At 44.7% G+C, this 19,808-nt stretch overlaps 1 protein-coding gene across 20 annotated transcripts in view; it reads right to left on the bottom strand.

Annotated features, from left to right (window-relative positions):
• The window catches only part of F13A1 (coagulation factor XIII A chain), a 206,647-nt gene that overhangs the window by 176,597 nt on the left and 10,242 nt on the right, over positions 1 to 19,808 (bottom strand). Inside the window, exons 2-4 of one of the 20 annotated variants that reach the window (XM_059853015.1) lie at positions 14,991 to 15,096; positions 13,542 to 13,666; positions 11,757 to 11,938 (exon numbers count right to left, since the gene is read on the bottom strand). The exons of 16 other annotated variants lie outside the window; for them this stretch is intronic. The gene's annotated coding sequence lies outside the window, so the exon portion shown is untranslated. The remainder of the gene's footprint in view (positions 1 to 11,756; positions 11,939 to 13,541; positions 13,667 to 14,990; positions 15,097 to 19,808) is intronic. 3 more of the 20 variants (XM_059853036.1, XM_059853053.1, XM_059853026.1) reach the window with 3 other exon arrangements.

The following is a 19,808-nucleotide window of genomic DNA, read 5'->3' as shown; positions in this document are numbered from 1 at the left end:
CATCTGAAGGAGCCCCCAGGCCCACAACAGCAAACAAGTGAGCTTTTGCCTCCACACAGTACAGAGGCCTCCCCACAGTATCTGTAGCAGGATCTGCTGTAAGAGGTCTCAGCTGACTAAAAAATAGGAATTCAATCTCTAAAGCATCGAACTTCTGGCCCTTGAGATCTTCTGACCCTTCACTGCCGACCTCACACATGAACATTGCAGAGCCTCACTCCCAGCACAGCATTTGGCAAAACTGCCTGCCCTTTTTCTGTGGGAATTAAACTGAAAAACAAAAACTACATCTTAAACTCGCATTCCACCACTTAACCTGGAGCTTTTTCCATAGCAGAAGAAAGATATGTTTGTCATACTACAGAGATAGGGAGATTTGTTGTCTAAAGATCTTTCAGGGGTTGGAAGCTCAAGATCTCTGCTGTTCTCTAAAATAAAAAAGGCCTTTACTCCTTCAGCCTAAGAATTGCCTTGGTTTCTTCCTTGAAATCCTGTTTCCAATCAGACACCATTTTGGCACAGTCAAGCAACAAAACCAGAGTCCATCTTCACTTTTTTGTGGTGCCAGCACAGCAAAAGAATCCCTCACTGTCCCTATGGTATATTCAGGCTATTACACCTGAATTCTAGTACAGCTGGCAGCTACTGCAGTCATCTTTCTGAAGGAGCCTCAAAAAGCTTTGTAAGGGCTCTGTAGCAAGAACCAGGCTCTGAGCACAGTTCAGCTGTGCACAGGTGAGAGTAATATCCTCCAGGGATGTGAAGCCTGAGCAAGAAGGTGGTGGGGTTTTGCTAAAACAAAGATCTGCACATTTCCACATAGATCTCCTTGAAGTGAGGAGTATGAGGCACAAGTGAAGTCAAATTCAGGGCCTGAATCTCAGCCCTTGCTGGCAAGATTGCCTGAATTGGAAGTGTCTTTATGCCGCTACTTCTGTTATACTGAAATATGTTACACTTTCCATAAAAATCCATTGCTCAAATTTCTCATATACCATCTCCTATGCTCTCCAGTGCAGCCCTAAAATAATCCCAGTGTGGCTGCATTTTGTTATTTTGATGGTGTTCTGCAGCATGAGAAAAGAGAATAGGGGGAGCAGGAACATCTAAATTATGTTTTTCCAACAGAAATCAAGTTTTTGTCCCAAAAGACACAAGGGAAGGTAAAGTATCTTATTTTTACCCTCAGCTCTTATGTAATGGACCATGATGAAGAATCCACCAAGAGCACAAACTCCAATCTCTTTCATGGATCACTCTGAAGTAACCTTCCCAGGACTGACAAATGCTTCAGTGAGACAGATGGGATGGGAGTCTGCTACCTAGGAGCTCCCACAGGGCTCAGGCAAACACAATGATCAGTGTGCTACAAATACACTCACTGATCAGCTAAAGCTGAGATAAAACAGCTACTACAATGTTTCCACCAAGTCATGCACACCCCAGTCACAGGGACTTCTGTGTCCCAGCAGGCAAAGTCCTAAACTGCCAGACACAAACAGATCTTCCTTCATACCAGCACATCCCTAGCTCAGTGTGAAGGTCCACCCACAAAGCCAGCTCTCACCCAGCCTCCTTACAGGGCTCTAACTGCTGAGACCCTCATTTCTGTGCGGCAGTAGGATGGAGCATATGCTATGGGGATCAAGCAGCCGAGAACAGGAATGCCCTCCCAGACCTCACATGTGGATGCAGGACCTTCCTCATGCAGTGCAAGAATGCAGACTGTGGCAGATACGAGGGCAGAAAGTCACACATTTTACCCTGGGAGGGCAAGGGGGAAGTCTTGCTTGAATTGCTCTGTCAGCCTTACAGATTGCCTCTGTTTCCCCTCAACACCCACACTGCCAGGAGGCCTCAAAAACAAGTACTCTGGCCTAGCATTGGCTGTATAATGTGGAGCCATTTAAAAATAAAAACTGTAAAAATAATATATTATGAAGCAATCCTTTGCAGTCTAACACCCACAGCATTAACTTCCTGCTGCCTGCTCTCTTCACTTGCTGCTCAGCCCAGTCTCCCCTTGGAGGCAGGGACTCTCTCTGGTGCTTCAGCAGAGCCTTGACCCATGAAGGAGAGCTGTTCATATCATGAGAGCTACATTCAAGCCCAGCTTCACTCTTGCCTCTCCAGTGCAAACACATTATGAGTTGGCCTTAAAATGAATCTGAACTCAAGTATGCAGATGTTTACAACAATCTCCCCAACAGAGTACAAAAAAAAAAAAAAAAAAAAAAAAAAAAAGAAATACAGAATGGACAAAACAGGTAAGGAGAAAAAAAAAAAATTGGAAAGAAAGTCAGAAGTAAAGCTAGAAGTAAAGCTGTCCTGCCCTTAGCACAAAGTGAGATGCAAGATGTTTGCATAGAAAGATCCTATCCCTGAGGACTTAAAAACTTCCTCCTCTTTCTGTTTCTCTCATGAGAATACTCTGTTTCTCACCCATTACTTGAAGATCTTCTGGGAGGAGGTATTTCCCCAGCCAGTGAGACCGAAGAAGAACACCACATTCAGCAAGTGAGCCCCTGCCCCCCCACACACACACACATCAGCCATGGAGCCTGAAAGGATCAGAGAGGAGATGTTTGTTTCAGCCAAGAGACTCATTGCCAGGAGGGATTCAAGCAGCTCTTGTTGGAGGAGAAAAGGGGAACCCCGACCAAAGAGATCAGTCAGAGAAGAGTCTCCAGAAGGGAAGAGCCTGGGGCTCAAGGTGATTTCTGCCAGCGGGCTATTTTGTTGATAAGGATTACACAGCTACTCAGTCTGCCAGACATGAGCCTGCAAATGGCAAAGCATTCCCTGTTGGCCCTGTGATAATACCTATATCATCTAGTTATACAATAAGCCTCAGGTTGTTTTCCTAAACCAGGCAGTTGCTGGCAAAGCTAAAATATAAGCTACTGTTGTCTCACACTGCAGTAAAGCAGCCTCACACAATTTCCCTCTCCCTCCTGATACTTTCTTCTATACAGCTGCACAGATGATACTGACACCATCAATGCAAGATCAGGGCACTCCCAGTCCAAGCAAGGAACAACTTAAAAGAGGTTCAAACTCCAACCACTTTGATCAGGGGAGTGGCTCCACCAGAGACAAAATAAATGTTTGCTGATAATCCCATGCCCTGTTTGCTTGTGTGGCTCCCATTTTATTAGCCTTCCTATGGTAAATTTTACAGCTGGGGTTAGCAGAGTGATAAAATGCAGAGATTATATTCTTCACTGTTGCTGGTCTGCTTCTCCCCAATTTAATGCAGCTTTACCTTGAAAAAACAAACACTTTGATCCAGGATGCTCTCTTGCCCCTCGCAAACCTTCACCTCCTTCTACTACCTGACAGTCATCAGTTCAGAGAACAACAGCCTGCTCCAGGGTGGGAGGAGAGCAAGTCATAATCAGATTTCCCTACTAAATGCTCTTTATAAGACCACTCAAGTCAGAGATCCTCCTCAATCACTGCACCACCGACAGCAATTTACCCCTCCCTCCCCACAATGTTCTGCCTGGGCTCCAACAGGACCCCTCAGATGTTGAAGTACAAATAAATGCAAGATCCAGACCACAGAAACTTATTGGCATCCTATGATTTGATTTCTCACACCGTCATCACTGAAGCTGAAACTTCAGTGTCTATGCAGTAAGTTTTGGCCCCAGACAGAATACTGTAACTTTCATCTCCTCATTCTTGATTTATTCAAGTTATGCCCCAGCTATTTCTCATTCTGAAAGCCAAGAGAGAAGCCAGCAGAAGAAAGGGACTTGGTTTGCCTTTATTTTTCCAAATTCAATTTCCTCAGACTGAAAACTATGCTAATCTGCATAATTTAGCTGGAGACACCTTTGTTCTATCTATATAAAAATCAAAGATGAACCAATTTATTAACTGTGGCACAGCAAAAGCTGAAGAAGCTGTCAGCAGCTCTCTAGTCCCAACATGGAATTCCTATTGCTTTGCAGCAGACTAAGAAATTACTGTTCAGCCTTTAATGTTGAATTTTATGAATGGGAAACGGTTTTGCCCCAGAACTTGTATTTATTATTCATACCTTGGTCTGCTCCCTAAAAACAGGAAAGCAACATCAAATTCAAGGCCTCCCTGGATTCCTAGGAAACTACAGACACAGATCAGGAACACACAATATTTTTCCATTCCTAACTCTTCTGTCAGCATCTCCAAGGGTAAACACATAACAAGAAGCATTAAAGTTCAGAATTGGTTCCTTGTGGATGATGAGTACAAACAAACAGGCCTAGAGCCACTCCTGCAATGAGCTTTGGTGCTGCAATTGCAGAAGGTAGGAAGCAAATAATACTGCAGGATTCTTTCACCTCCAAGTCACTGCTGCTTGCTCACACAAGTGAGTGCTGTCTACAGCAATTCTTCTATAGTGCTGTCTACAATAGCAAACTGCTCCCACTGGCCAAAAAAAAAAAAAAAAAGAACAATATGAACAAAAACCACAAATACAGCCAAGCTAAGAAAAATACTCAAGTAGACTCTTGGGTATCTCTGGATTTACCTACATCAGAGTATTCTATAGGGGGGAAAAATTTTTTTAAAGATTAGTCTTAGTCCAACTGTGATAACAATTCAGGGAAATTTTTCTATGTTGGCTTGACTGAAATAAACTCTCTGTGCAGACCTGCACATAACTGATATCAGCCTCAGTATTGAGAGGTAGTTTCTCTGCTAATTTTCTGGAGTTTACTTTCCCCTTATGATGAAACCCCAAAAACAGGTGAGACTCAGCTAACAGACAAGTATTGAATTTTGAAGATTTTCTGCTTGAAGTCAGGGGATGCAGCCAGATCAAGCAAAACACTTCTGTCTGGAAAGAGTAGTGGCTAAAGAATGGATTAAATGGAGGAATCTTCCAGACACAGACTGGGACCACACAGCAGAGAGGACTGGTACGACAAAAACTCACCACAAGCAATTTAAAGAAAGCCCAAAACTATTAAGTTGTACCTTTATAATATGGGGACTTCAGCAGCAAAATTGGCTGAAGGAATTCCTGGTTGTGTCAAGACACTGGACTTGAGCTGCAGTCTTATTTACTTATTTTAGGCTCAAAAAATTCTCTGGCCTGGCTCATATCATAAAACCTTCAACTGGGCTGAAGGATCGAGGTGCCAGGGTACAGCATTGCTCACATCAAAATCACTGCTAAGGCTTCTGCATTGCCCCACTGCAGTGCTGCTCAGGAGACACTATCACACTGCCAGGTTTTTCCACCACAGCAATTTCAAGATGTTCCTGCCTCTCCTCCTTCTTCAATAGTTACTACACCGACAGGAAACACCACGGAATGAGATGAAAGAGAGGAGGATGGGGAACACTGTGAAATCAGATATATATCCAAAGAACTTTCCAAAGTGGTACATCAGAGGGAAGATTAGAAAGCCAGTCTGCCGTATTGCATAAGTGATTACATTTTGTACTATCTAGAGAAAAAAAACCCAACACCCATGCTGTTACTGGAATGTCTGCAAAGCTAAATTGTTTCCTTAGAGAGGGAAAAGCTGCCTATACCTATATGGTTCTGTACATCTCTAAGTGCTCTTGAGACCATGTTGAAGCAGCTTACCTGCCTGAGGAAGTGCACCCTGCTGATGAAGGCCTGCCTCAGCTGCACTGGGAGCCATCACAAACAGCATCCACAGCTGAGCAGAGCACTGAGGCCCCTGGAGCTGTGCTTATGCCCATGCCTCCTCAGCTGTGCACTCCCTTTCCCTCCCTTGTACCCACATACTCTGCTGCATACCTGCTCACAAACTACACCAGCAGAAATCTGCTCACCTCTGCCTTGGGCTTCCTTCTTGGACTGGCTCTGCAAGGGTCATAGAAGACACAAGTTGGGAAACAAGGTGGGAGGTTAAGAGATGCCTAAATTGCTATGGGACTGGTGCTCACATGTGGGGCAGTCCTGAATCCTCAGCTTCATGGAAACTCAAGTGCAAAAGCAAAAATAATTTTGTGAATCCAGTCCTCTACGGAAACCAAGAAGACCCTGTTCTACTGGCATCCCTAAGGGCATCTTTTTCCACAGTACCGCAAGCTACAGCTCCTCAGTCCCAGGCAAGTCTTAACTCTCCAGCTGATGCCCTCTCCACCTCAAGGAGAAACCGAGATGCCATCCTCACATCCTCCTGGCTTAGGAGGTATTTGTAGCAGGACCAACAGGCTGCCTGCCCTGTCTATGCTGCCTTGTGCAGCAGCTCAGGTCCTGTGCTAATTGGTGCTAATAGATCAGATGCCAAGAGGATGGGACAATGGCTACCCCCTTACAACAGGAAAACGTGGTTCTAAGAAAACCAGGAAAATCTGGTTTTATTCTAAGGAGAAATCTTTAAAAGAGTGCCATAGAAAAGGCGATTTAATTTCAAAGAACTTTCTTTTTTTTTTTTATTTTTAATTAGTATGAAATTTAAATATCAGCATTTGGACAATTGATCTGACCTTACCAAAGAAAATCTCTCCTGTTGTCCCCACCCCACTGTGAGTCAAAATATTTTATGTTCTGAGATGCCCCCCCCTCCCCCCTCCCCATCCCTGGGGAAGGAGGCGAGATCAGAACTTCTTTGCATCCAATGCAACAAAAAAATCCCCAAATAAACAAGCAAATAAACAAAAACAAAAAAAAAAATGTAGGTGCTTGCAAGAAGTGGAAAAATCCTGTATGGGCCAGCCTTTACACACCAAAGACCGTTCTGGGCTGCTGCACTGACCAGGCCTAAAGCTGCAGCTGATTTTCCCCTTTGCAGCCGCGCAGCGTCCATCGCTTGGCCAGAGATCCTTGCGTGGGGCTCTGGGGCTGCAGCTGGTAGCGAGTAGGTGTGGGACACGTCAGTGGGAAGTAGGACACCCCTCCCTACCCGGGCCAGCCAGGAGGTGGCACTGTTAAACTGCTGAGCCTTCCCACTACGCTGGATTTTTGTCGGGTTATTTTCCCTCCGCTCCTACCTCCCCCCAGCAATCTATTTTCCTGCCTTGAGGATGGCGATACACCATAGCAAAAACTCGGGGGAAAAAACCAACAAACAACAACAACAACAAAAAGAAACAAAAAAAAAAAAGCTCGGTAAACAGACGATGGTTTTGTAATTTCACGATTGTTTCCCTCTCGCATAAAGGGCTGGCCGGCTGAGAGAAAGAGGCTTACTCGGTGTAAGGTGATGTTATACAACTTTCTCCCTCTAGCAAGTGCCGGAACTGTTCTGGTTTAACCCTCTGACACCTTGACCCAGCCCATTCAAAGTCCCTTTTTAAATTTCTTTTAAGCGGCCTACACCCTTAACGCCCAGCAATGCAGAACACCTACCGAGCCCTGACCCAGCAGGCAAACAACAAAAGCGCTTTATCTCGAGGGACGCGTTATCGCCCAGCTCCCGCTCCCTGAGCAAACAGCAGCGCTGGCCGGGGACAGCCAGGCTCCTCTGCCCAGGGCCCGGGCTGCTGGACACTGGAACAGCACTGACCTACCCCCCCTCAGCAGTTTGTATCACGATTTGCTGAGCTGGGGGGACAATCTTTCCTCATAAGACTCAACAAGTCCCTAATCCCCAGGGAGGAGGCAGCGATGCCGCAAGGTTTTCCAGAACGCACGTCGGCACTTTCATGTCCCAGCAAGGCCCCGCGGGAGCATGGCTTGTTCACTGAAACGAGGTGACTGAACAAGCTGCTGCAGTTCACAGAAGTGCTTCGACTCTCTGTGAATCTGTAATAAAACTCCAAGTGGGCAAAACGTTGTCAAAACTTCATGAAATTGTCTCCACAGTTTGATAAAGCAGACACCAGCTTTCTTCATAGACCCCCCTCCCCATCAGCAATACTCACTACAGTGCAAAGCCCCATCATCCAGGAATTATTAATATTTCTGCAACTATTTCATCATCTGTTTTTAAGAGAAAGATTAGAATGAGAACATATATGCTGGATTTTTACTTCTCAAACTTGTTTAGCAGCCGTGGAAGCAACAGGTGGGAAGTAACTAGCCAGCCGTGACCTGCTGGCTCTCCCTAAGCTGCATCTGGCCATGGTTGGAGGGAAATCAGTGGTCAGAAGCTCAGCATGGGAACTGCTCACCTACACCATTTCTACTTTCAGGTCTTCAGAGAGTTCACAAATGAGTCCTGCTCCCTTGAGTAAGGAGGTCCTCAACTGTTCAGCCTGCCTTTTTCAAGTAACAGCCCAGATGAGTCATAGCAAAGATTGCAGTGTCTGTGTCTTTTTTTAGTGAGTTAAAAGTTCTCATGGCCACTTTTTTCTTCCCTGAAACTTGGCCCTTTTCTACCACAACTGCAGAAACTACCAGCAAATAGGGCTTTGTGATCCTACTCTGTCCCAGGTACTCTGGGACAGCAGTGGCTAGACAGGCCACAGGTTCTTCTTGCCACATGAGTACCACACAACTCACCTTTCCTGAACATCACACGTCACACACAGATGGAAGAGCCAACCTATGTGCAGACAGCTCAACACTTCTCAGAAACACTGCCTTTTTTGTAGGCACTCAGACAAGCCTGTGCCCACCCTTTTCCACTAAGGCCATCAGAAGGATGATGCTGAGCTGGCGGTACCAGAGAAAATAATTTTCCAGGAGCTCCTGCAATTCATTATAGAAACTACCCACAAGCACTGATTTTTCTGGAAACCAAGCCAATTGCCAGCTTTCCTGAGGGCCTGGCAGCCTCTCCTCTCGCACTCAGAGAGCTCACACCTGTCCTCCTGATACAGAAAAGACCATCATGAAACACAGATGGGGCTGTAGTGCCTCAGCTGCAAGAGCACTGCCAAGACACCATTTAAGAGTAGCCCACTGCCTGCTTTGAAGGGCTCTCTAAACAAGTGACAAGGACCAAGCCAGAAGCCTTAGAAATTGCCCCACTGGGACCTAACTTGTCTGAGCAAATCTACACCTACACCAATCATACACCAACACAGTCCAAATGCCTTGCAAATAGAAAGTTTCCAGTTAGACAATCATCTTGATTTTTATCAAAGCCACTTTTCTAGGACTTTACCAATTGAGGAGATATTTATATTTAAGTGTTAATGGCTTAAGTATCATTTGTGTCCATAGTAAGAGATTATTTCAACCTGCATTGACAAGACAAAGTTGTCTTAGAGCTAGAGCAACACTAACCCCAGCACAGTACTACTGTTACCCCTTCTGACCTCTGCAGCCAGCCAAAAATGCAGGGAGTGGTAAGTTTCCATTACAAGCAGATTTGGTAGCTGAATGGGGTGTTCCCTCCATTCCTTGCAAAGAATGCACAAATTCCTTTTTCCTCACCCCCCCAATGATGAACACAGGAGAGATCAAACAATCAATGTATTTGCTCACATTCTCATGTCACTTTTGAAATTCATTTAAACTCTGTTTAAAAGCCTCTTCAGATTTTGACAGAGGCCCTGGCTATTCCTGCTGCAGGACTCAAGGACACTGCCAGTCGTGGGCCACTGACCCTTTCTCTGCCAGAAATTACTGCCCTGCAGAGTGGATAACTGAGCACAGCATATATTGCTCCCAAGCCACCTCCAGTACCAGGCTGGTGTGCTAGCAAGCCTGATAATAATACCAGGCATTAAAAGACCTGCTCATCTCCTGCAGCAGATACACAGCCTCTTCATTAACAGCTTCAGCTGCCAACACAAAAGTCAACAGATTTTGTTTCACTGATCACACTCAGATCACTGGCTCTCACATCCTCACAACCCCTGTCTGCAGCTAAGCTTCTCCCTCAGGCCAGCACGACCATCCCTGCCATCCCACAGCAAGCTGATGCTACTGGGGAAAAAAAACAACAAAAAGGGAGAGAAAAAGAAGGGAAAGACAGAAATGGGCAAAAGGGGGCAGGAAGGAAGAAAAAAAGGGGAAAAAGAGGTTGTGGGAGATAAAGAATACTGGGTTTGTAAGTGAGCTGCCTAAGGAGAATACTCCTTAGGCAGCTCACTTCATAGTCAGGAAGGAGGAACAGAGGAAAAGGGAGGAGCAGAGGAAAGGGGAGAGCTGGAAAGTGTGTTCAATAGCCATTAGGATATGCTTCCTTAATCATTACAAGAACACCAGCATTTTTCTTTCCTCAGTCCTTTCACACTTGAAAAGCCAATAGCCAGCTGAAGCCCCTGCTGCCCATCATTTGTGAGGGAGGGGTTCCAGTATTTCTACCTTCAGGTAGTATTAGGTATCTTAACTCTTTCCTACTTCTGCCACTAAAGGGGATCAGTGTGTGCAGATTCTCCTTCCCCCACCAGTTTTGGTGAGGTTTGCAGTTTGAGTTGTTTGCAGTTTGACCTCAGTCTATTCATGTCTGCAGCAGCCCTTGCTGAAATCGATATAAAAGATCCCAAATTAAGGTGGGAATTAAATTCCTTCTCTTTCCAAGCAGCCTTGAAGTATTTCTTTCTGTTCTTTTACACTGCTGCATCCTTCATGAAAGGAGAGGCCTGAAATGGCCCCTTCTACTTCTACTCCATTTTACCAAAGTGAAAATAGGGGAGGATGAGCCTGATCTGAAAATTGTACTCCAATCTGTGTTGCCCCAAATAAGGCCAAGAGATGTTTTCAAGGGGTTTAATTCTGTCTTCTTTTGTTGGGATTTTAGGGCTGCTCACAAAAGTATCATTATTAAATCAGGTTTCTGCTTTTTTACAGGGCTTGAGAAATACTTGATATTTTCCCATGAAGGGGAGAAATTAGGTGTGCTTCCTTCAGGTATGGGATGGGATTTCCCCCCCTGCCACCCCAACTCTAGGAATACAAAATAAACATGGCCTTATCTGGTTTTGCAGAGATCAAGATGTTTTCAAGGCTGAGTATCACATGCTCTCATGACTTTTGTGAAAAAGAAGAGTAGTGAATGCTTAGGAAAGCAATGCTTCTAAATACTCCTAAACACTTGGGCACTAAAAGTACTAACTGCATTAGTTTCTTCATTACCATGATGCCTTTTAGGCTGGTCAAAAGCTCTGTGTTAAGATAGAATAATAAGGACTTGTTTACTGCATTCTAACAAAAGGGAACTCCCTCTTCTTTTTTTTCTATGTTACAGAACTTTAAAAAAAATCTTAATCATGCTTGCTCTCACACTGCACTAACAGCTGACTCAGAAGACCCTGAACTATTTTGCCTGTTGTCTGGGCTCAGTAAAGGAAAAAGCAAAAAGCTGCATTGTGAAAAGCCTGTTAGATAGCCAGGTCATTGTCATTTTAAGTGCCAGTGTTCCTAATAAAAACACAAAAGTGATGGGCCCATGAATATTCCCTTATGTTCAATGTTCTGGAGCCTGAAATCCATGACAAAGTAATTATTACCTCTGTTTTGTTTCCCATGGAAGCTGAGGCTAGTAGCACAGTTCGGAATCTTCTACACTTCCAGATTGCCAGCCCAGCATCCCCACTAGAAACTAACTGTCCTTTTCCTGTCTCTGACATGCCTCTGGATCCTCAAGCAAGAGGCTGCCCCAAGAGGAAGCAAGGAGCCAGCCCATGACTCACCTGCTCCCAGACTAGTTTCGCCCATCTCTCCCGCAGGGAGGTACAGGGGCTCGGCTAGCTCCCCACCCGCACAGGCCAGGGCAGCGCAAGACCTCAAAGCTTTGTGAGTGCCCAGGGCTGGTTCCACTGCAGCCAGGGCCAGCCACAGGCACGGTGTCGGGGGGCTGTGCCAGCACACACCAGTGCCTTTCCCAGCCCCTGCTGAAGCCGACAGCACCAGGTGTGCTCTGAACCAGACCGGGCGCGGCTCTCACCCATTGCAGCCGGTCCCCGAGATCCTTCACCTTGAGTCAGCCGCTGGCAGGGCTCCCAGAGAGGCAGTCTGCTTTGCATCTTCCATCCCCGGGCAGCCCAGGCAGTTGGGAGAGGATGGGCACACAGTGCTGCACCTCTGTTCCAGGACAGCCTTACAAATCCTTTTGGCTAACGTACACTTCTGTAGGAGGGAATAAACAATGTCTAGAAGGCATTGAATCAAAACAGGGTTAAACTGCTGGGATAAACATGCACCAACCCATATGAACACACTCCTACAAGCTGACAACCAGTTTTTATCTGGTTAGCACTGTGCTCATCAATTAATTACCGACCAGCATGTTCATAGTTTCTCTGTGATTTAGTCAAGTCAATTTTCCAAAACACTTTTAACTAATCCAGTCACAACTGAATATGTAGAAACATATTTCATGGTCAGGGACAGCAGAGTACAGTCAGGACTCTCAGGCACACAGTGCACATAAATGCAACCCTTCCAAATGCATTACAGAAACTCGCTGGGGCTGCTTACACTACCCATGCCCACCCCTCTTGCAGGGGCTGCTGCACCCCCCAGTGATGCTGAGGGAAAGGGGTACATGCCTGCATCTTGTTTGCCTTATGTTAGAAAGGGTAACATTAAGTCTAAACTGCTGAGGAAGGTTTGAGTTCAGCTCCAGCCTGCAAAAGGAAGGTAACAAACAGCTGAGGAGCAGTAGCATCTTAAACAGCTGCAGCTGTTTCCCCAGTGAACGTGATTCAGAGCCACAGTGTTCAAGAGCTGAAGCTCAGAACATAGCAACGATTCTTGCAAAATATTTTGCTTCTTGTCTTTTTTTTTTGCTTCTCCCCCACACAGCTTTTTAACCTCTTGGTGCCTATGCTGAGTTCCTCCCAAAAATAGGTTTCAGGGTGGAACATACTTGCCACTTGATCCACGGCTTGCTAAATTTAGCCAAACACAGACTGCCTGTATAAGATGGGTCTCTTGAAATGTCAGTAGCCACAAGTATAGTTGCCAATGTCATCCAGGAAGTGGGACACCACGGCAGTTATATTTTTTACTTAAAATAATAATAAAAAGAAACTTTCATACTCTGTGGAGATGAAACCATAAATTTGATTCCAAAAAGTAGAGAGAGTAAAGAAAAGACAGACTTTAACAAAGCAGCAATTGAGCCAGAAGAAAACCTTTGCTTTAACATATGTAGAAGATTAACTCTTCATATTTGACTAGAATCACTAAAAGCTGAAAAAGACAACAACCCATCTCAGCTGGCTTTTGGCATTACAGGGTTAAAGTAGAAAACAGACTGATAGTCTAGAGGAAGGAAGGGCTTGGAAGGAAAAGAATACACAACACACAATTCCACCTTCTAAAGTTATTAAGTGTTAGATGTCAACCTCTAACTTTATAAATACATGACTTCTGAAAAACTATCAAATGCCCAACTGGTTCTCCATTCAACAAGGCACCATGATTCATGAAAACAGTATTCCCATGAGAAACATGGAAAACTTAGGAGGAGAGACACCACAGGCTGCTAAAGAGCCTTTCTTTTGCAGTCCCTGGGCAGTTTTTCTCCCTGTACTCCTTGCAGCATCTTAAAGAGCCAAGTTATGATGCTCAGCATCAGCCTTGCTGCAAGTATTCCGAAAGAAGCTTTAAAAAATTATATATATATATACACATATATATGGACAGTTATCTATGAACTTAAGCCCATGTTTAAAGAATTAAAAATAAACAATATACTTCTTTAAAAATTATCTGGCAACAGTACCTTTAGGACCAGAGAAACTCCTGTAGATGGAGTATCAGATCAGTTTATCTCTCCATGAAGGAGAAGACAGGAACCTGAACTAGGAATAATGCTTCCAGCCTGCTCTTCTCCCACTTCCATCCTTCCTAAAGGGAAAACAAGAGCTGCTAGTGAGACTAAGTCAGTCAGGGATCAGTCCTTAAGACAAGCAAGTTCTGAATAAATACCCTCAGCTCCACTTTGCAAATCCCCCCCTGCATCCACAGACAGCCCTGCCAGGCTCTATTAGGTCCTCCAGCTCAGAAATGGCCCCAGTTGTTAATAAGCCCCTCTCTATCAACATGTAAGACCAGGCACCTGCTACACATTCAGGAGCATGAATCACTTGCTGGGAGCTCAGCTCAGCTAAGGGCAGGAGGAATGTAAACATGAATATAATTAAGGAATTGTTAGTGTGCAAAATCATTGTGGTTCACACCCAAAGTATATAGTAAAGCTAAGCAAAAGCAGAGCTCATCTGGCCCAGGGCTGCTGAGGTTCCCATCCCAGGATGTACAAACAAATGAGGGCTTAAAACCTGGAGGAGGTTAGGAAGCATATCTGAATGTGGGGCTCTGAGATGAGGCTAGAGTATGGCTCAAGAACCGACTGTCTTGTTGTGTTGGCAGAAGTGATGTCTCATATGTCAGCCAGTAAAATGTGATATTGCACTCTCCTGGCAAACAGAGACCCTAGCATTTAAGATGCCTTTGGGGAATAACCTGTTACATGTCAAATTTAGCTAACTGTCTGGGTAACAGAGCTATTTTCAAGATGAAGATGCCTGAACTTATCCTCCCAGAGACTGAGGCAAAGGAATGAGAGATTAACTGTGAAAAATGTATGCACATGGAGAAATAGAGCTGTTATTCAATATCATGCAACATTTTCCCACTTGAAGAGCTGCCTGACTCTTCAGATAGATAAGCTTCTGGCTGTGATGGGATGGTTGTGGGAAGGGATAACACAGGATTCCAGACAGCTGTGGGACAAGAAAGTGTTCACTATGCAGCCGGTGGTAGAGATGCTGCAGTGTTGTGTCATCAGTACTTTGCAGAACCCTCCATAAACTGTTGACCTACTTGCCCAAAGTCACAGGTAATTATCTTCATATCCAATATAAATTTGTCAGATGTGGGTGTTACTGATACTGAGACACTGTAAGTTGCATTCTTTCTTGCATTCAGTGATCAGTAAAATAATCCTAACTATGTGCAGAGAATGATTATAGGAGGAAAAAGGGGAAGATGCATGATTAAAACTAATGGGTGGAGCCAACTGCATCAAAAATTTGCTGATTCATCTTCCCTATATTTTGTATTTTAAACTTAAGCTCTTTTCCTCCCTCTGCTAAATATCTCTAAGGTCAACTGAAGATCCAGCAGGTATTTAGTTTCACAGTCCCCAAGGCAGCAACATAAAAACATTCACCTTTTTTTCAGCTTGCTTAGAACTTTTGGAGTCCTGATGGCTGCAACACAAATCAGAAAACTCAACAGAGCTCCTTGGAGAAGTTCACCAGCGTAAAAGCTGCAAGCTAAAAGGGAAGTAGGGCCTTTATTATTAAATAATTCTTATTTAATTCTAATATCAAACAATCAGTTGGATGATAATCTCTCTTTGTTTAACATTCAACATCTGCTGTTTTATTAATGCTTTCATAATCTGGGCTCCTTAAGGAAGACCTTCAGCAAGAAAACTCTGAAAGAAATATCAGATCCTTAAAACTGTGGGCCTTTTTTCTGTAAGAGGTGGGAGGGAGGGATGGAGCAGAGGGTTCAGAAGCACTTTCCAAAGTTTTCAGAGGCTTTGCACAGTTGCACATTCCAGTTTCAGAGTTCCTGGCTGGCAGTTTCCACTTTTCACAGCCAACTGCAGCTATAAGCTATGCAGGTGTATAAATGCTCCAACCAGCATGAGGAGGGCAAGCCCAGTAGGGAAATGTAGGGCATAGCCTGAACACAGATACTGTCAGATTTGTACACCTGCAAACTTCCAATCATAAGAAACAGACCTGAAGCATCATCCTGGGCCAGAGCTCCTCTGGGTGCTAATAGTTCAGAACCTCAGGCAGAGCCTTTGACTGTAAAGGCTCTTCCTGTTTGCGTTGTAAATGTCACTGTCTGTTAAGAAGAGAGAGAACTGCCCAAGCCATGGCAGCATCACTCAGGTTACACTACTGTCTAGGCCAGCAGTGGGGTAAAACAACAATCATTTAGTCCAGTGCAAATGTTATTCTCATTAAGCTTGTGCCAAGTGATTTGCTAGTTCAGCTAATCTGAATTGGCTGTGGGTACCCAAATGCCAAATAAGCACTTTCCCCTCTTTAATTATAGTCTTTATGTTTCATGATTTAGGTTGCCCCTGTCATTGTTTGCAAGGAGGATGGAGTTGCATAACAGTGTGTAACACGATACAGCTGCAGACAGGGCTGCTCAACCAGCACAAGCTCAAATAGAGAACAGCTTCTTCTGTTAACCAGCAGCTGAACAACAGCAGGGAAATCTCACCCATCCCTTTTCCACTGGTAGGGGAAAGGGAAAGCCTGTGGGCTGTTCCTTTAGTCTGTTTACGTCCAGCTCATTACAGCCACCAGCATATCCATGAGATTCAACAAAATTCTCTCTGGTGAGTTCTGCTTAGAAGAACCCAAACTGCTTCTGTGTGGAGAGTTGATTTTGGTGAGTTTTGCCATCTTTATTTGCAGAAAATGGGAAAGTCACCCCAACAATTTCACTTTTCACTCACCAAGTGTCCAAGCTAGTAGGTCTCCCTCAGGCAAAAATCCAACCTGTGTCAGCAGGATTGCTGGGTTTGTTTTGTTTTGTTTTTTGTATTGTACAAGGCCTGTAGGATCCAGTCCAGCAACTCTTCAGCCATCATGTTTGGCTCCAGAATTAGGCCTAACTTGGTTGGATCTTTGTGTTTCTGAGGGAAATTCTGTGAGAAGAAGGGACAGTATTATTTTACACTTTTCTGTGGCCTACAGGAGGATCTGAGATCAGAGCCTGGGACCAAATATTTTCCTTGCATTCTTCAACGTAGTCCCTCTGAAGTCACTGTGACCAGATAAGCTATGGAGCATAGCACAGCCTTATGTGGATGCTTGGATGGAGTGACTTATTTTTAGCTCAAAGCTCTACCTTAAGGGTTGTCTGTTTTAATAATCCAGAATAGCCTTTGCTAGTACCTGAAAAAAATAAATGAATTTAAATCAGACAACCACTTTAGGGCGTTGCAGATGCATGTGGATGTTCGTGTTAGTTTTTAAGGCATCTTGCATCCCAGTGTTTTAACCAAGGAAGCTGCACAGGTGTTGCAATTTTTAAAATCAGTGCAGTTTCTGAGTTAAAAACTGCACTGCAACTTAGTGGTTTCACTGTTCTATCCAAAATAGAAATTTTAGGTATGTTCATTGTGATTCTGGGACATGAGGTGTAGGATTTGTCAAATGAAATGAACAGCTGCACATACTCTTTGCTGTACAGACACAGACTGAGGAATTTAGAAGCTGATGAGTGCTACTAGATATAGAAAGACCACCTGAAAAGCCCACTGGTGCAAATGCTCAGCAACAGAGATGTGACCTAGAAATCCTTTTCACATGTGGCTCCTAGTTCACTGTGCTGCACTGACCTATAATGGCAGCTTAGGAGAAGCAACCCGTGTAAGAGAGCAGTTTTTTAACTTGGTGCATGCCCAAACCTGATCCAAGCACATCCCATAGCACTTTGGCTACTGAGTGAGGATTGCTATTAAACAGGCTGCTGCCTACATTAGTCAGGAACATTGCTTACTAAGTATGTTCAGACTTCTGGTTGTCTTGCACCAGCCTATTATCTGATCTTAAAAAGCTACCCGGCATTCCCCTGCTGGTGAAGGCTTTGCAGATGGCTACGTGTCAGAACTGCAGCCATCTGCAGATCAGGTTGGTCTGCAGCTCATCATTCGCAGTTCAGGCAGCGAGGGAGGAGATGGAGAGCACAACAAAAGCATCCAAAACACAGCCAGCTAAACATGACTTCTATGCCAGTTCAATTTCCTTGGGACTTTCCCAGCATTCTTACCCCAACTGTTCGCAGCAGTGTTAAGATTCAAGATTTCTTTTTCTGGCCCAGGCATCCTAAGAGTTTTTCAGCCTGGCTGCAAAACTATATAAACAAGGATGAAATTCTGGCCCATGTAAATCATGGCAAAACTCCCACTGATTTGAATGAAGCCAGGCTTTCTCCCCACCATCCCCCTCCACCTTCAAAAATGTATGAACCCAGATTTTAAATATATTTTATAAATAGAGCACTAAAACTGTACTTTCCAGGCTGAATAGAAGAGGGAATATGAAGGATCGTAGCCTTGCTGTTTCCATTAAACTTTCACTGAGGCTGGTTAGCTGTGGTGGAACTACAATTGGGATCCTGTGATCTCACAGAGATTGTTATCAAAATTAGCAAAAGTAGTTAAGTCAAAAGAGAGAGAATGTTATGAACAAAGTCAGGCCCCAGCTCCTGGGACTTTCTTCCAAGTGTTCTCAGAGTGCCTGACTGTGTGCTTAACTGCAATTCATCTTTCATTCTCCCCTGTTGCTTATGGACTCCAGTCCTCAGTAGGATGCTAGATTCCTTGGCAAAGAGATGCAGGCTGTGTCGGTACCATTCTTCAAACTTCACTGATCATTAACTCATCTGCAAAATTCCTTCCAGATATCTTACTGCTTCCCCAGTGCTGCTCCAATACATCAGCGTACCTCCAGACAGTCTTAAGGATTTTGGTTCTGGGGAAAAAAACCAGAACTGCACAACAGTCAATGAGCACCAGGCTTTTCAGGGAGCCTGTGTTGATTCAGGGAATGCTCCGTAGGGAACAACATGCTGTACCTTGCCCACTGATAAGCAGCAGCAAGCCACTCAGCCGGGAACTGCATGGTCCCACTTCCCAAGAAATGTAATCCCTCTAAGTCAACAAGGCAGGCAGGGCACCGATAATTTTCTCAGAACAGAGCAGACATTATTACAGGTCTGGTAGTGAGTGAGCAGAAGTTGACACTATGTGTCTTCGTAACTACAGAAAAACTTCTCATGAACAGCTGTCTGAACTGTCTCCAACTGTTTGGGCAAGTCCACAGCAGTGTCTTTCTGACCAGGTCTCCTGTGGTCTGCAGAAAGTTGATGGAGTTCAAGGGCAACGCTGTTGCTATTATTTGTCCACGGTCTAAGTCGCATCTAAAGCTGTTAGGAAAGGCAAGTACTTCCCTAACAGGAATCAAAGCAGGATGGGATGTGGCAGAAGCAAGGAGCAAATGATGGGGTTTGCAGTGAGTGCAGGGAAGAGGCACATTAAACCATGAAAAACAGTGAAGAGATCTCACCACACTTGCTCTCCAGAGATTTGTCCATGCTATAAAAACACTGGGTAAAGTTCTGAGCTAAGCAGATTCCTTGCACTGAATGCACAAAACCCGTGCTGTCCCAAGGCTCGCAGGAACCAACAGCCATTAGAGGGCAGCAGGTATCTAACACATGCATTGATGGATCCCTTTCTGACACAGGATGTCCCACAGCCTGCCGAACTCAGTGAGCAAAACAAGACAAAAGGTATTTACTTTAAAAAATAATCTCCTTAAAGAAGCACTGTCAGCCAAGCACTTTGCCACAGGCAGTACAGCCACATGCCATCCTATGCCAGGAATAAAAGTGTTGTAATGTCTCATCCTGAACGAGCCATCCACCATCCTACCCAGCTATTACCCTGAAGATATAAGAAAGAATTGCATTTCTGGCAAACATACTGACTTAACAGCTGAATGGAAGTCTGGAGTGAAATATTCATCCCATGGGCTGCTCTCAGCTTCCAGCAATGGAAATAGAGAGGAGAGGAGGGGGAAAGCCCCAAAATACTTGAGCTGGGATACTTGTGACTTGAGCTGAGATAATTGTGAATCTGACATTATTTGTTTTGCAAGGAGCAATAAAAGCTGGCCCTGCCACACAGGTACAATCCCCATTGCCTTATGTCACCTGGTGCTCAGGTGAGTGCCTTGGCCACCAAAGGCAGGGTGTGCTTAGAAGGGTCCACCAGCAGAGCATCCCAAGAGCAGGCAGCAGCATCTGCCTGGGGAGGAGGCAGGGCTCTGCCCCTTGCTGAGCACTCTTGAGCAGGAGATACAGTTTCACTGGCAGCTCCTCTCCATCCCACTGATCCAAAGGTGAAGCCTCTCAGCAAGCATATGGCGTAGAGTGGAAATAAAACCAG

This window comes from Haemorhous mexicanus, chromosome 1 (genome assembly GCF_027477595.1).
Source record: "Haemorhous mexicanus isolate bHaeMex1 chromosome 1, bHaeMex1.pri, whole genome shotgun sequence".
NCBI lineage: Eukaryota > Metazoa > Chordata > Aves > Passeriformes > Fringillidae > Haemorhous > Haemorhous mexicanus.
Note: the sequence above shows the minus strand (reverse complement) of the source record. Positions and strands in the feature narration are given on the sequence as shown.